The sequence below is a fragment of the Leptonychotes weddellii genome, chromosome 10 (assembly GCF_054177405.1).
Source record: "Leptonychotes weddellii isolate Sample4059 chromosome 10, ASM5417740v2, whole genome shotgun sequence".
NCBI lineage: Eukaryota > Metazoa > Chordata > Mammalia > Carnivora > Phocidae > Leptonychotes > Leptonychotes weddellii.
In genome coordinates this window covers 18,617,104-18,635,268 of record NC_138378.1, presented here as the reverse complement: position 1 = coordinate 18,635,268, position 18,165 = coordinate 18,617,104, and positions in this window count along the sequence as shown.

Sequence of the window (18,165 nt, the reverse complement as noted above, 5' to 3'; positions counted from 1 at the left end):
AAAGCTATTAACTTTGTGGATCCCTGGGGACACCTCAAAGGTCATTCTGAAACTGGAAGTCAGTGGGAAGCTCGTGTGCTTGCTGATGAGGACAGACGAGGCATGTTAAGATGCCGTTGAGAGAGAACACAGTGGCTTCAAATCATGTCTCATGGCCAGGGAGATGCTCTGCATGGTGTCTCACGCGGGCAACTCGACTTGGTCTTTAGGTAAGCAGCAACTAGGCTTTAGAGGTTTGATAATATTCCTTTTATTTTCCTGGGCAACATCAGGGAGTCTGTTGAGTGGTATATAAACATAGTATTCTCAAACTCTCTTTGCTTTTCCCTTAACATCTTATCTTTCTCTTTCTCCTTTCCATTTTGTTCTTTTTATTCCTTCTCCTGACCCTGAAACAAATCTGTAAGTACCAGTATTTCTGATGTCCAGGAATCATTTGTAGGACTCTTTCCCCTTTCCTTTGAATAAGACCTTACTAGCTCTTTCTTTAGCCATAATTCTTAACCTCCTCACAGTCTTTTCAGAAACAGAGAGATCTTCTATCTACTTTAACTGGCAATTATTATATAAGACATTCTTAATGTGTATTGGTCAGGTTTCACCAGGTTGTGCTGCAAAACAAACCCCCCCCCCCAAGATCTGAGTAGCTTATCACCACAATGGCTTGTTTCTCATTCACATCACCCATCAGCTGCAGATCTGCTCCAAGTCCTCTTCATTCTGGATCCAGTTTACAGGAAGAAAGAGAAAATCAAAGTATAAAAGGGACAGGCCAGACAGACCTAATCCCTTTTAAAGGTTGTTGTTTTTTTTCCGGGATCCGCCCCCTTCCCGGCTGGGGTGCGCTCTCTCCGCAGCCTCCTTCTGCGTGGGCAGTTCCTCCAGCCCCCGGGCCCTGCGGTGGGGGACAGCCTGTGGCACTGCCACACCAGCAGCTCCCCCCAGAACCCCCACCCATGAAGATTTTGCACCCCAGTGCCTCCACCGAGACACCTCTGAGCGCCAGCTCAGTTCTGAGAGCAGTGGCTGCTCCTTATCCTATGTTCTCTTTGCTTCTTCTTAGCCAATCCCTCATCACTGCAATCCCCTATTATAATTAATAATTCTTTATATTGGGGCGCCTGGGTGGCTCAGTCGGTTGAGCGACTGCCTTCGGCTCAGGTCATGATCCTGGAGTCCCGGGATCAAGTCCCACGTCGGGCTCCCTGCTCGGCGGGGAGTCTGCTTCTCCCTCTGACGCTCTCCCCTCTCATGTGCTCTCTCTCTCTCTCATTCTGTCTCAAATGAGTAAATAAAATCTTTAAAAAAAAATAATAATTCTTTATATTAAATTCTCCCTGTTCAAATTACCATGCGGTTTCCCTCTCCCGACTGAACGCAGACTAATACACCCTGCCAGCATTATTGGCTCACATCTCACTGGCCAAGACATTGCCAGGGCTCTTGAGCTGGGCAGGTGGCCACTTCAGCTAATCCAGGGTTCTGCTAATAAGGAAAAGAATGGGAGATGAGGTCTTGTATAAGCAACTTGCAGTGTCTGCCTCAATAGCAGTATATATTGATAAGGATTCTTTCCAGAGCCCCAGACTTCTCTGTTTTCTAGGCCACTTCTCTTGACCACACCCTTAGGTGAAAATTCCCACCTGCCCACATCTCCAGGCTCATTTCACACCATCCTCTCAGATACTATGGACCCCATCTCTTGAAAATCCCCTCAATGCAATCTATTAGAAAAGAACTAAATAAGTAGAAACAAATGTGACAAGTATGATTTGCACTATGATATCACACAGACCAAATGTCCCACAGTGTCCCCCAGTCTTTGAAAGCTGCCCAGCCCTTCCAGCCCCTCAGAGTCTGCTAGACAGCAGTCCCCTTGAGCCCCCTTCACAGGGGGATGACCCAGCGTCTGTCCTGGGCAACTCCAGGCCCAGTCACACTGGCCCCCATAGGCAGGGATGCGTGTCCCCTCCTTTCTCAGGATGCTCCCAGGGCTCTCGGGGCATGTGCCTGTGGTCTATCCCCTCCTCTAACTCAAACGTGAATTCCAGCCACGATGAAACTAGAGGTGGTGATGGTGCCTTGCTGTGTAACTTGGGGCAGTTTACTTAGTCTGTACTAGTTCTTCCTCAGGGCAAACCCTGAGTTTGTTGTGAGCCTGCAGGAGACAATGAATGAGTCGTGCTAACCACGGCGCCTAGCACACAGTAAGCGCTCAGTAAATGCTGGGCGTGGGTAGTATTCCTCCTGTTGTTTTAACAGTTCCTGGTTAGCTTTTCAGAAGAGGGGTCTCTCACTCAGGAGTGGATCCTCCCTGGCTGAAGAGCCTCCAAGTGAGTTCTGGCCACTTTGAGGTCTTGAGGCATCAAGAGAGGTCCCTCTGAAGGGACAAGATGGGAGAGCAGGAGGCAGGCAGCTTAAGGAAGCAAGCTCTCCTGATGGATGTTAGCTTGTATTCCCAGGAAACCAGGCACAGTGAGATCTTTCCAGAAGCCCAGAAGCTGCTTTCAAAGTGCAGACTGCACTGCCATCTGCTGGCCATGTCTTGGAGTGGTAGGCTTGAAGGAACTTAGGTAACTACTTAATATCTGGGAGATAGGCGGGGACTCTCAAGGTCTCCCTTAAATGTGTTGCAGATATCCCTGTATCTGGAAGACACTCTTTCCAATTTGCTCAAATCTGCTAAATTCATGATCGATGGCATGTTCTTCTGTGACTCACTCTAGCATTTGTCTCTGCTTCTGCTGTGGCGGCTGACACAGGCAGGCAGGTTCCTGGCCCACGCAGGCGCCCAGGGGTCCTGGGGTATTCGCGTGTTTATCGAGTCCCTCAGGGGATCCTCTGCAGGCAGTCCAGTGCGCCCCACCTCTTCCTGTGAGGGCACCCCATTTTTAGGTTGTGAACAAAAATATTCAAAGGATGTGACGAACTGAGATGTGCTCACGCCCAAAAACCCCTAACCTAAATCTAATTATGAGGAAACATCAGGCAAACCTAAAGAGAGTGACTGACTGGCTTGTACTCTTCAAAAATGTCAAGGTCATGAAGGACAAAGAAAACTAGGGAACTGTTTCAAACTCAAGCAGACGAAGAAGACAGGACAACTGAATGCAAGATATGTTCCAAGACTTTTTCTCGTGCTGTACAGGATGTCATGGGCCAACTGACAAAATCTGAATACGGTCTTCCAATATAACAGTATCGTATCACTGTCAGTTTCATGACTTTGATCACTGTTCTGTGACTATATAAGAGAACGTCCTTGCTTTTAGGGAACACACAACTAAGTATTTAGGGGTATAGGGCCACCAGGCCTGCATCTGATTTGCAAACAGTTCAGGAGGAAAATATATATATATATATATACATGCATGTATAGTCTTGGTGGAGGGTGTTCAGGAATTCTTTGTACTGTTTTGCAACTTTTCTAACAGCCTGAAGTTATACTCAAGTATGTTCAAAATTTTTCTCACAGCCCTCCTGAGACAATAAAGGGCGACGTGATGCCACCCTAGGTTCAGGTAGGCACCCCAGCAGGAACACCTCACAGCTCGTAGCTACACTTGCGGTGAGCAGAGCAGAACACATAGGGATTTGTGCAACCACCATTCTGTGCATCCACAGCCCCTGTGACATTGTGTGCTAACTGTACTTTGCTAAAAATCAATTAATGAAGTAAAACAGGAACACCCCAACTTTTTATAGATCCCCCCGGAAGGTGCCAGGTATGTCCTAATAACTTTTCGAGGCTTACCCCGTTTATCCTCGCAGCGATCCCATGGGAGAGATGCTATCATTCCCCCTCAATTTTCAGATCAGGAAATCTTCACTCCAGACAGCTATGTGCCAAGGTCACACAGCTAGGAAGTGATGAAACTGGGATCCAGGGTCCTAAAAACCCAACTAGCAGCAGGTAGGGTCCACAACACTAGATGACTCCAGGCCACCTCACTACTGAAAGGACCAAGGCCCATTCCGGTAGCTGCCACATTGGACCCTACGATCTCAGCCGAACTTGCCTGGCCCTTGGCTCTGCCTCTGCTCACGTCCTTGCTCCTTCTCACTGCCTCCAATATTCCTCCCCTACTTCCTCTTCCGAGCTGAGCCCACCTCTTCCCCCACAGTTCCTTCCACATCTCTCCCTGGGAGGGATCTCTCCCTCTTCTACTGTCCTACCATCCTATGGCATCCCTCTCTCTCTGAGACTCTCCCACCCTCCATCTCCCACTATAATTCCTTTGGCAGAGGCAGAAGAATGTAGTTATTGCTGGCTCTAGCTATGCACTCAGGTCTGGAGTCAAAGCCCAGTTCTGCCATTGATTGGCTGTGTGATCTTGGGCAAGTCGCTTCACCTCTCTGAGCATCTTATAAGTAAGACAGAGCTATTATAACCCAACTCATTATGAAGAGAAAGTGAGCCAAGCTCTACAAAGCCTTTCATATAACATCTGGCAAGTGGTGAGTGCTCAGTAAATATTAGCTCCGATTCCTATGTCCTTTTTCTGTAATGACCGTTTTAAATTTTTCCGGTAAATTCGCTATAAGCAGGTGTCATAATTTTATTTCAATCTTGCCACAGAGCGAAGTCACAGTTCCCTCTTGTTAAGAGCATTTAGCAGGAAAAGCGAATGGTTGGATAATCACTATTAAACTGAATACAAGACAAAGAATGTCTAATAATCAGCTGAATGTGTGGGTAGCTGATTTCCCCAAAGACGTTTTAATCTTGTTAAAGTTTATCAGAAAATTGCTTAAGCAGTTATCAGGAATGCTAATTTCCTCCCACAAGGAGGCTGTGCATTGCATCAAGTGAGAGAGTTCTACACCAGACCGTGATTGGGGCACTCTCTTCTTAATCACACCCATAATCATCAAGGCTGACATTTCTCGAGGCCTCACTATGCACCCAGCCTGGAGCTGTGTCCCAGGCCTTGCAGATCCTGGTAGCAGATCCTGGGTGCATTTCAGCATTGCCCACCTGCTCCCATGGAGCACGCTCCCACTTAGTTCTGGGTCAGACTGTGCGGGCAGTTCCTAATCGCTGATGGAATGGGTACAAGGGGGTAGTGGCCATCATGCCCCAGGCCTTTGTGCAATGTGGGGCACACACCCTGTCCCACCCTCCACGCCACCAAGATGGAAATAAATGGCTTTCTGAAAGTAGAAACCACCCACTGTACCCCCAATTTAATGGGGTCTTAAGTAGGTGCTATTCGGGAAAGTGTGATGTGGTTAGGCATTCTGGTCCAATATCGTCCACTGGGGCCTTTGCCAGCTAGATGACAAGGTGCTTTATTCTGGCCTCAGAGCCCAGCGAAGCAACCAAGGGCTCATTACCAAGCATGGATGCCTTTTCTCTGACAGACAATAAAGAGTTGGATCCAAGTTGCTCGTTAGCTTCTTTCGGGATTTGTTGGACATCTTGCTACTGTATGAACAAACAGATGGACTCGGCTCTTGGCTGTAAGGATATTTTGGAAGGAGCAGATCTGCCTGCCCATTGTGAAGAGCAAAACACCATATCTGAATGGGGTGCGCTGTGTCCAAGGTAGTTGGGGATGTGGTCAGTGGTCCTCAGAGTGTGGTCCCCTGACCAGCAGCATCAGCATCACCTGAGAACTTGTTAGAAATGAGAATTCTTGGTCCCCACCCCAAACCTACTGAGTCTCAAACTCCAGAGTGGGGGCCCAGAAATCTGTATTTTTAACAAGCTGTCTAGGTGGCGTGGATGCATATCGCAGCTGGAGTGGAGTCAGGCTATCTATCTACTCTGCTTTTCCTCTTCACTCACTTCCTACCATCCTCTCTTCCTTCCTATCTTCTCTCATCCGTCCTCCCCTCTAAACCAACACCTTCTCAGAAGCCCCTAGGGTTCCATCTAAACACCCCAGCTGGGTTGTGAGACCCCGTGGGCCACAAGGAAGATGGGAGATCATGACCAAGCTCCAGAAAACAGTCACATCCTCCCGGGTGAATGTTGGTGCGCAAACCCGTGTGGATAAACTAGAAAACGTTGTGATGGACATCGGAGGCCATGGCTCCATGTGCTTCTGAGGCAGAAACGAGACCAGGCCAGAGTCTGGACCCCGTGCTGTCCTGGAGCCAGCCTTAGCTTCCTCGGAATGTTTGGAGTAAAATGGCTTAAGCAAAGAACTGCAACCAGAAGAAACTAAGACGTAGCCGCCAGCAACCACAGAGAAGCCAGAAGCAATGGAGCCATTCAGAGAAAAACACAACACACAGCCGTAGGACAGATCTTTTGAAACATATCAGCATTTTCTAAAGACTCAAATGGATTTTCTGCAGAGTTGGGGGCTGATATTCAGTGGATGTTCAAGGAGACAGTGACTCCTGAAGGCTGAAGAACTAGAGACACTCATGCGCAAAAAGATGCTACGGTTGATTCTTTCAACAAACATTTGCCAAGGGCACCTGGGTGGCTCAGTTAGTTAAGCATCTGCCTTCTGCTCAGGTCATGATCCGAGGGTCCCGGGATCGAGCCCCACATCGGACTCCTTGCTCAAGCCTGCTTCTCCCTCTCCCTCTGCTCCTCCACTCACGCTCTCTTTCTCTCTTTCTCAAATAAATAAAATCTTTAAAAATAAAGCAATAAATAAAAATAAATATTTGCCAAGTGCCAACAGGTCAGCACGGTGCATGCTGGATTGTAAGCAGAGGACAAATCTAGTACCTCACTCTGGTACTGGAGTCCCTTCTGGTAAGCTCTGCAGCCGGCTCCTCGGCTCCTCGTGTGGCTGGGTCTGCTCAGACCCCTCAAGATCCTAGAGCATCTCAGGGAAACTAAATTCCAAGGCCCCCTGCTATGAACTGAATTGTGTCCCTTCAAAATTCATATGTTGAAACCTAACCCCCAATGTGACTGTATTTGGAGTAAAGAAGTAATTAAGGTAAAATGAGGTCTCAGGGTGGAGCCCTGATCCAGTAGGATTAGTGTCCTTACAAGAAGAGACACCACTGAGGTCTCTCTCTCTGTCTACTGTGTGAGGACACAGTGGGAAAGTGGCCGTCTGCCAGCCAGGAAGAGAGCCCCCACCAGAAACCAAATTGGCTACCACCTTGACCAGGACTTCCCAGCCTCCAGAACCGTGAGAAAATAAATTCTGTTGTTTAAGCCACCCAGTCTCCAGTATTTTGTTATGACAGCCCAGCTGACTTAGACACCCCCCATCCCCCAGCCGCCCAACCCACCAAGCTGTCCCGTTGTCCTGCATGTACTACAGGTTAGCGCCGGGAACTGTCCCAGAGGAGGGCTGAATTGCAAGCAGGGTCAATGATTCCCTCCTTGTCTTCCCTGTTCCCACTAATCCACCTTCTCCCTCCAAACTTGAGTCCAGAGAAGGGAAATTAGGACACCCATCTTAGGCTTTCATCTCCTGCTTCACTGTCCTTCTCCTTCCTCAAACTCCAGAGGTCAAGAAGGTGACAGGCTTTTCTTTTGTGGCTCCTAATTACACCTTCTTTCTTCCTGGCACCAGCTAAGCCTTAATGGTGGACAACGTACCTACTCCACGTCCCTGAAAAATTCAACTGGGACAGATTCTCCAAGTTTGCTTCCTGATACAGGAATTTGGAGAACTCGCCTTGCAAGGCTATTGTCCTGTTGTATAATCCGATTTTTGAATGGCAAAAGTTGGTGCTGTGGTGTCTCTTGGCATTTTTTCTGGAACAGATTTGAATCTCTGCCTGGCCCAAAAGATATCTAGGGTGTAATGGAGAAAAAGATTATGGCTGGGAAAGACAAAAGAGAAAAGCACATCGAAATAAAAAGAAGACTACTCCATTTTAAGTATATATATATATATATATATATATATATATATATATACACACACACACACATATATACACATACACACATTTTTTTAACAAAAAATGACATCATGTTTTATATACTTCTGTGCTCCTAGCTTCATTCAACTAAAAGTATGTCCTTGCCTTTCATATTGGCACATAGAGATAGCTCTCATTCTCTGTCTCTACCTCCACAGTCCCGGCCGCCAACATAGCTCCTCTAGGCCACTGCCTCAGTCTCCTACCCGGCCACCCTGCTCTCACTCTTGTCCGGCCATAGTCTGCTTTCCAAATAGGAAAGAAGATCTTTAAAAAAAATAAAGACAGCAATAAGACAAAACTCCCGCTAAGAACAACTGGAGAAGGGAGATAAAATATAAAAAAAAAAAAAACTATTTTTAAAGACATCCAAGAGCTTTGAAGTCCAAAAGCACTAGAGGGATTGAGTGGTGGTGACGGGGAGAACTGCAGCCCCTTCAGAAGAGGTTGGCTGAGCGTGTGCCCCACCCTTTCTTGCTGAGACCATGGTCAGTCTCACATGGGCTGGAGGCTGCAGATCTGGGTTTGACTCCTGGTAAGAGTCCAAAACATGTTAAATTCTACCTGTGGCTCATGTTACATTTTTTTTAAAGATATTATTTATTTGAAAGAAAGCGAGAGAGAGAGAGAGCACAAGCAGGGGGAGTGGCAGGCAGAGGCAGAGGGAGAAGTAGACTCCCCGCTGAGCAAGGAACCTGATTCGGGACTCAATCCCGGGACCCCGGGATCATGACCTGAGCCGAAGGTAGAAGCGTAACCGACTGAGCCACCCAGGCGTCCCTATGTACTTTGTTTTATAACAGCTTTATCGAGATGTAATTCACATACCATAAAATTCACCCCTTTCAAGTGTATAATTCAGTGTTTTTTGGTATTTAGTACAAACATCACCATTATCTAATTCCAGAACTCCTTCATCACCCCCAAAAGAAATACCTGTAACTGTGAGTAACATAAAACAACTCTGAGCCTAAAACAACTCTGAGCCTTTTAATGAGTTCAGAACTTTTCTGTGTGGGGGCTCCTGGAACTATTAAAAATTGAAGCAATTCTAGGGCGCCTGTGTGGCTCAGTTGGTTAAGCGACTGCCTTCGGCTCAGGTCATGATCCTGGAGTCCCGGGATCGAGTCCCGCATCGGGCTCCCTGCTCGGCAGGGAGCCTGCTTCTCCCTCTGACCCTCCCCCCTCTCATGTGCTCTCTGTCTCTTTCATTCTCTCTGTCTCAAATAAATAAATAAATAAATCTTAAAAAAAAAATTGAAGCAATTCTAAATAGGTTTACAGGTTTGATTTACAAAATGTCTAAAAATTTAGATACTTACATTTAACATAGAAACACTATTAAAATATCATATAAGAATGCCATGAAAAATAACCGTGCTTAGGTAAGTATGGGATCTGTTTTTTAAACATTACTTCCCAGTGCACAGGAGGCAATATTAGTCCAGTAAGGAGATGCAAATTCATCTTTGCAGATTATCTCTTCCTGAGAGTTCAAATCAAGCGGCCCCTGGAGAAAAGAGGCCCAATCAAGTATGACTTTTTTTCCACTGCTGCCCACCCCTAGCATCCGAGGCCTTGCTAAGGTTATTTTGGGATTATGGAATACTTTGTTAAAGGGTATAAATGCAGACCCCAAAAATACACCAAAAAGGAATGATGTTTATTAAAAATTAGGGGAACACCTAATTTTTCTATTTGGGAGACGATGTGATGAGTCTTGCCCACCCCTCCTTAGAGCAAGGCCAATCTTCACAATCCGATATGCCCAGAGGCCCCTTCTCCACAAGCTTCACATGTTCCTTTACTGAGAAGATAAAAGGAATGAAGAGATTGGAGCCTCTCTGGGGTAATGGACTGCGGTAACTGGTCTCCAAGCGGAGCCAACCTCTCTCCCCGGGTCAAAATCAGGCCTTGTGGGGTTTAGGTTTTGTCCTAAGAAATATGGAGAGTCACCAAAGTGTCTTTAACAAGATTCACTTTTTTTAAAGGATGGTTCTGGCTGCGATGTGGCAAATGGGCTACAAGGAGCAAGAAGGGAATCGGGGAGACTAGGTAAGAAGTTCTTTGTCGTGGTCCAGGTAGAGACATAGGAGAAGCTTGGACAAGCAATGGTAATGGCAAGGAGTGGTTCCCTTCTGGACACCAGCGCTGCCAGGACTTGCTAATGAATTGGAGTGGGGTCTGATGGGAAAAAGATCCTTAAGTACGTGGCTTAATTACTGAACGGACGTGTGAAGGAGCCCTTTGAGATGCCTACCAGACACCCACATGGAAATGTTGGGTAGAAATTTGGTGCTGTGAGTCTGGAGCCCAGGAAAGAGATAGGAGCTGGAAATAGAACATGAGCCTTACACATATAGAAGATATTTAAAGCCAAGAGACTAGATGAGGTTACCCAGGAATGAGAAAAGAGAGGAAGGCCCAAGCCAGAGCCCAGAACACTCCAACATTTAGAGGTTGGGAGGAGGAGCAGGCCAAGGGCCCCGAGAAGAAAGGGTTAGTGAGGTAGGAGGGAGTGCAGGAGAAGGTATTGTCCCAGAAGCCAGGCAGGCAAATGTTTCAAGGAGGGAAGGGTCAACGGTCAAAGACTACTCAGAGACTGGCCCAGATGGAGGATGAGAACTGACCACGGGCACGGAATGATGGAGGTGACTTCAGGGAGAACAGGGTCTGTGCAGTGGTGGGGCTGAAACCAGACGGCTGTGAGTTTAGAGAAGAAGGAGAAAAACATCGTGAGTCCAGGCAACTAACTCAGGAAAGGTTTCCCTTCGAGCTCCTAATTTCCTGTCGCCCTTCCACTGGGCTCTGTGCCCAGGGGGCTGATCTGTGTGGACCACACCAATGGGCCCCTTACCCTCTGGCTTCCAAGGGGGTCTGGCAGGGTCTGGGAGGGAGAAAGATGAGCGGGGTGTCCTCCCTTCTCCTGTGGTACCTGAGGTATAACAGCTCAGCTGTCCCCAGCTCCAGGTTCCTGCTCTGTCCCCTCTCTATATCTTGCCCTTTCCTTTGAAAACAGTCCCTTTGTAGATAAACCCTCCTCCAATTGTCCTAACGTTAAATATGTCCTCCATTTCCTGTTGAGACACTGATTCATATAAGCTATAAGCCAAGAATTGGGCAGCTAGCTGAAAACCTTAAAAAAAAAAAAATCTGTTATCATGAAAAATTTCAAAATATATTAGAGTAGAGAGAATATTAAAATAAACTCCCCAGGGACCCATAACTCAGCTTGAGCAATTAATTTATGGCCCCTCTAATTTCCTCTAACTCCTGCCCACTCCCCACCACTGCCACTGGATTATTATTTTTTAAGATTTTATTTATTTATTTTATTTTGGGGGGGAGCAGTGGGGAGGGACAGAGGGAGAGGGAGAGAATCTCAAGCCAACTCCACTGAACGCAGAGCCCGAGACCATGACCTGAGCCCAAACCAAGAGTTGGACACTCAACCAGCTGAGCCACCCGGGCAGCCCCTGGATTATTGTTTTTTTAAGATTTTACTGAGAGAGAGAGAGAGAGAGGGAAAGGGAGAGAGAATTTGAAGCAGACTCTGCACTAAGCACAGAGTCCAGCACAAGGCTCGATTTCACCACTCTGAGATCTCCACCCGAGCCAAAATCAAGAGTCAGATGCTTAACTGACTGAGCCACCCAGGCGCCCCCCCGCACCGGATAATTGTAAAGCAGATCCTGGACATCCTGGACATTCATCCATAAGTAGTTCAGTATGGGTCTCTAACAAAGTAAGCATTGTTTACATAACCACAATACCATTATCACACCTTAAAAGTTAATACTAAATTGGGGCACCTGTGTGGCTTTTGTCTGTTAAGCATCGGACTCTTGATTTCAGCTCAGGTCATGATCTCAGGGTCGTGAGGTCCGGGCTCCACGTTGAGCGTGGAGCCTGCTTAAGATTCTCTCTCCCTCTCCCTCTGCCCCCCACCACTCCCCTGCTTGCACACACGTGCTCTCTCTCTCTCTCTAAAAAAAAAGTTAATACTAAATCACAAATATCATCAAAATATCCAGTGAGTGTTCACATTTCCCCAATTGTCTCATAAATTTTTTTCCTACTCAGTGTGTACCAGGCTCCACACACCTAAGATCTAAAATCTTTCAGGGCTCCTAAGCTTCTAAGAGCCCCCTACATCTGCTTTTTCCCTTTCTCATCTTTTGGTTGAAGAAAACAGATCATTTGCCCTGTAGAATTTCCTATTTTCCTTTTTCTATGGGGTCTTTGAACATATATCCCTTCCCCTGCACTTTCTGTAAATTATTAATAAGATTTAGAGGCTGGTCTGATTCAGATATGAGTTTGTGGCAAAAAAAAAAAAAATACTCCTAGGTGTCTCTGTGTACTTCTATTATATCAGGAGTTACACCCTACCTTTTGGGGTGCAATGAGCACACCTATCATCCAGATCTCAATTTCTAAATACCATTCTCCACTAAAAGGAGCCAGGCTCCTTAGAGAAAGGACTGATACCAAGGCTAAGGCAGGAGAAGTATGAAATGAATGTGAAGTATCTTCTTGCACCACAAAATAAGGACGTGCTCAAAGGATTATAGAGACGCATCGAAAGGACTGTACAAGTCAGCTTCAGTGGTCTCCCATTGGACACATCTGGGATAATTTGAGCATCAAAATAAATAACAATATTAATGAACTATAACCCACTGAATAAAGATCCATTAGTCCTTGGGACACCTGGGTGGCTCAGTGGGTTAAGCATCCGCCTTCAGCTCAGGTCATGATCCCAGGGTCGTGGAATCTAGTCCTGCATTGGGTTCCTTGCTCAGCGGGAAGCCTGCTTCTCCCTCTGCTAGCTGCTCCCCCTGCTTGTTCTCTCTCTCTTGCTCTGACAAATAAATAAATAAAATCTTTAAAAAAAAAGATCCATTAGTCCACATAGACATAGATAAATAAGTAAATAAGAAGAAAATGTGCTTCCCTATAGTAGAATGTCAATGAATATGTAACTTTATGTTTTGGTAATTTTTTATTTTGAAATAATTTAAAAGTCACACAAAAGCTACAAAAATAGAACAAAAATCTCCTATCTACATTTAACCAAGTTTCCCCAATTGTTAACAATCCCCTATATGTAGTTTAGCTACCAAAACATAAAGTTATTTTCTTACGGTCGAATTGTAATGTGCAAATTTCCACCCTCATTTCCCCACCAATGTCTCCTTGTGCACATGTGTTGGCAGAAATGTGAGAAAATATCCTTACAATAATTTCTTGGCAGTGAAATGAATGGGTCAAAGTAACTTAAACTTAAATATGATCACATTGTCCTCTGTATTAGCTTCCTAGAGCTGCTGTAAAAAATAATGACAAACTTCGTGACTTATGACAACAGAAACTGATTCTCTCCCAGTTCTGGAAGTTTTAAAAACTGAACAATGTGGATGCTACCGAAAGTTAGCAATGTGGAGCCAAATGAGCACACTGTTGCTGGAGTGTACATTTGCACATTTCAGAGGGGTGTAGTGGATTGACCAGTGTCCCTCCAAAATCCATGTTGGAACCTCAGGCTGTTACTGTATTTGGAAATAGGGTCTTTGCAAATGTAATTAAGGTAAGGATAGAGATGACATCATACTGGACTAGGTTGGGGCTTAAATCCAATGGGAATGTCCCTGTAAGAAGAGGAGAAGACACACAGAGAGCACACAAGGAGAAGGCCACATGGAGACAGGGGCAGAGACTGGACGGATGCTATCACAAGCCAAGGAACGCCAGGAGCCATGAAAAGCTGCAAGAGGCAAGTTAGGATCCTTCCCTAGAGCCTTTGGAGGGATCCTAGCCCAGCTGATACCGTGACTTCAGACTTTTGGCTTCCAGAGCTTCATACCTACCTTGAGCTGCCTTGATACCACCATGAGTGGGGGACGCAGTTATGAACAAAACAGACACAGTACCATCCCCACCTTCCCCCAAGAAACTTAGAGTCTCGTGGGAGGGCAGAAAATTAAAAATAATAAAAAATAAATTTTAGTCAGAATGGTTATAATCAAAAACACAAGAAATGACAGGTATTGGTGAGGATGTGGAGAAATAGGACACTTGTACATTGTTGGTGAGAATGCAAACCGGTGCAGCCACTGTGGAAAAGAGGATGGAGGTTCCTCAAAAAATTAAAAATAAAATTACCATATGATCCAGTAATTGCACTACTGGATATTTATCGAAAAAAATGAAAACACTAATTCAAAAAGATATATGCACCCCTATGTTTATTGCAGCATTATTTACAAGAGCCAAATTATGGAAGCAACTCAAGTGTCCATCGAGAGATGAATGGATAAAGAAGATGTGGTATATACATATACACAATAGAATAGTACTCAGCCATAAAAAAGAATGAAATCTTGCCATTTGCAACAACATGGGTGAATCCAGAGTGTACAATGTTAAGCAAAATAAATCAGAGAAAGAAAAAGACCATTTGATTTCACCCATATGGGGAATTTAAGAAACAAAACAAATGAATGGGAAAAAAAGAGACAAAAACAGACTTGTATATAGAGAACAAACTGGTGGTTGCCAGAGGGGAGGTGTGGGGGAGGGGTATGAAACAGGTGAAGGGGATTAAGAGTCCACTTATTGTGATGAGCACTGAGTAATGTATAGAATTATTGAATCACTATGTTGTACACCTGAAACTAATAAACACTGTATACTAATTATACTGGAATTTTAAAAATAAATAAATTAAAATTTAAAGGCAGAAAACAAATTAAATATGAAGTGCAAGGAAGGGAATGGAGATTCTTCTTCATCAAGTATTGGCCCAGTAGCTCCTACCAGACCACCCTCCCTTATATAACAACCCTAAATGCTGGACAAAAAGGGCAGAACCACCCTCTGAAGGCGCTGGATAGCAGTTCAAAGATGGGAGATGCCAGAGGGAAGTTAAAACTTGAAATAAGGGATCAGCACTGGCTGAGTTTCCCAATTTTTACAGCTTTTAATTTGAGGGAAGGCGACAGTCTCGCCAGTTTGAAGAACCTGAAGACAGAGTTTGGGGCAACCATAGTGGCTGAAAGTAAAGGAAGAATCCTCTTAGAAAAGGAGGAGCCTCAAATTCTGTGTATAAAGTCTGCCTAACTCTCTGGCTGACTCCTGCACCATATATGCATGAACAATGCTGACTCTAAACAGTCCCAGTTATGGCTGAAATAACTGAATTGAGATTTCAGCTCTTCCCAGCACAGAGAAGACCATTTAAGATCAACCAAAGTAACTGCCTGGAAAAAAGAAGAAAGAAAAGAAAGAAAGAAAGAGAGAAGAAAGAAAGAAAGAAAGAAAGAAAGAAAGAAAGAAAGAAAGAAAGAAAGAAAGAAAGAAAGAAAGAAAGAAAGAAAGAAAGGCAATATTCTACAGAGGAACATAACAGAATCTAAAGCTTTCATATCATTTCACAATGCCTAGAATACATCCTAAATTACTCAATGTGCAAAAGGGAGAAAAACATGACCTACACTCAAAAGAAAAGGCAATCAAAAGAGACCAACACCTAAAGGATCCAAGTGTTGGAATTAGTAGACAAGGGTTTTAAAAGACCTCCTGTAACTATGCTCAAGGACATAAGGAAAATATACTCATGATGTACAAGCACGTAGGACATCTCAACAGAAATACAGAAACTTTAAAAAAGAACCAAATGGAAATCCAAGAGCTGAAAACTCACAATGTCTGAAATTTTAAAGTTCACTGGATGGATTTAACAGCAGATTGAAAGTGGTAGGGAAAAAAAAAGTAAGCAACCTCAAGAGAAAGTATCCAATTTGAAGAACAGAGAGAAGATTGAAATAAAACAATGAATTGAGCCTCAGGAACTGATAGAACAATATCAAAAGACCCAACATAGATGTAATTGTAGGTCTAGAAAGAGAAAAGAGAAAGAGGATAAGGCCAAAAAAATTTTAATTTTTTTAAAATTTAAAAAAAATTTTAATAATGGCCATAGTTCAAAGGTGTCTCAAGTTTGGTGAAAGGTATAAAATTGCAGGTTCAGGAAGTTCAACTAAATCTAAGCAAATGGACAGGAGGAGGTGCCCCAACTCAGGTTGTGAGTGGGTAGGTTTTGCCTGGAAAGTGATCAAAGCTGAGTGATGTGTTTCTTACTCTTCAGCATACATCAGAATTACCTAGAGGGCTGCTATGAGTTGCAGGTTCCTGAGCCCCACCCAGAGGGTATGCTTTAGTGTTGTCCCTGGAGTCTGAGCCCCTGGAGTTTGCATTTTAAAGTATTCTTTGGGTGATTTGAGTCACAGTGACTAGAGGACCCCATTGAGAAACACAGGCTTGCCACAATATTTGGTCTCCACCCTTTAGACCCTTGACAACCAGAGAGGGAAAAGATGAAGTAACTAGACCTCCCTAACTGGAAGGCATGATGCTGCAACAGGAAATCCAGCAAAGCTGTTCTCCAAAATGCATGCAACCATCAAAAATCACATTATTGAAAGCTCTCTGACAGGAGAGAGAAAAATGTTTATGCTTGGTAAAAAACAAACAAACAAACAAATAAATAAACTAGATAATTGCCATTATATTTTACTATTATCTACCTTTACTTCATATGTAAGGAAACAGAAAAGATATTGGAAGGGTATATCTCAAAATGTTGAAATTGCTCACCTTTGATGATAAGGAAACAGAAATCTATTCCCTTTGTACTTGCCTCTATTGCCAAATTTTGAACTATATATATATATATATATATTAGTACTTTCATTTTTGTTTTCCCCTGTTGGTTAGGCAAAACAAATTTGCAATACACAAGGCTTCTGGAATTTCCAGTGTCCTTCGTCTGCATTGTAAATGTACTTTAGGCATGTGACTTTTATAACTTATCAAAGCAATAGATTTCATTCAGGATGTTTCTAGCTGCAAGTAAGAGAAAATGAAAACAAATTACTGTCTAATATAATAGCAAATGCCACAGTTTGCAGTTCCGGGTTTGACTCATTCAGTGGCTCCATGTTTAACCAAAAGCATAGCTTCTTTCTCGTTCTGCTCTGTCCTCATCAACATGTCAATCTACCCTTGTCTGGCTCCCCTCACTATCCCAAGGTGGCTGCCACAGGTCCAGGTATCACATACTTACATGACAACCTCCAGCAGCACAGAGTTATGTCTCTCCAGGCAACTTATGTATTGTCCGTGAGGAAACCTTCATCAGGGGACTTCAACACCTCTCAGTGGCCAGGATTGGATCACATGCCTTTTCTAAGCTGATCACTGGCAAAGGAATGGTATTGACAGACTTAGACAAGTCAGAATTTACTAGAATGACATGGAGAAGCAGTGGACAGGAGCAAAACCCAGGGTTTGCTCAAAGGAAGAAGGCTTCGGGTCAGGCAACCAATTGGCTTTCCTACAGAATGTGTCTTCATTTTGCCCACTTAAGTGTGAGAGATGAAAAGTCAAGGTCTTAAGTTTATCAGTCTCCTTCACTCATTCGTTCATTCATCCAATATTTATCAAGTGCCTCTTGTGGATCACAGAGTGTGTTGGGAGGAAGGTATACAGTTGTAAATAAGATAAGGAAGACTATATTTCCACACAGTACATGTATTTTAGCATGTGGTTTTGACTTTTATTTTTTTCAATTTTTAATTTTTTTTAAGATTTTATTTATTTGTGAGAGAGAGAATGAGAGACAGAGAGCATGAGAGGGAGGAGGGTCAAAGGGAGAAGCAGACCCCCTGCTGAGCAGGGAGCCTGATGTGGGACTCAATCCCGGGACTCCAGGATCATGACTTGAGCCGAAGGCAGTTGCTTAACCAACTGAGCCACCCAGGTGCCCTGGTTTTTACTTTTAGAGGGGAAGATAATTAATTTTTTTAAAAGGTGGTCCATGTGGGCAGGAAGTAGACCTGAGATAAGCCACAAATGAGAAGTGGGTTCTGGTTCCTGGCCCAAGTTTCAGAGGCAAAACCCCCAGTCCTTCCCCAAATGAAACAGACAGATGTGAATGAGTTCAACTTGTTAGAAGGGAATATAGCAACAATCTAGCAAAATGTGCGAAGACCCCACCAGCCAGAGTATGTTCTTCTAAGATGAATTCCCACAGACAAAGTCACACTGGCGCACAAATACCTTTGCACAATGATACTATTTGCAGTATAGTTTGTCACAGGAAGAATGGAACTAATCTAAATGTCCGTCCAGAAAAGACGGGTCAATTTGCAATGACCGTGGATGGAACTGGAGGGTATTATGTTGAGTGAAATAAGTCAAACAGAGAAAGACATGTATCATATGATCTCACTGATATGAGGAATTCTTAAT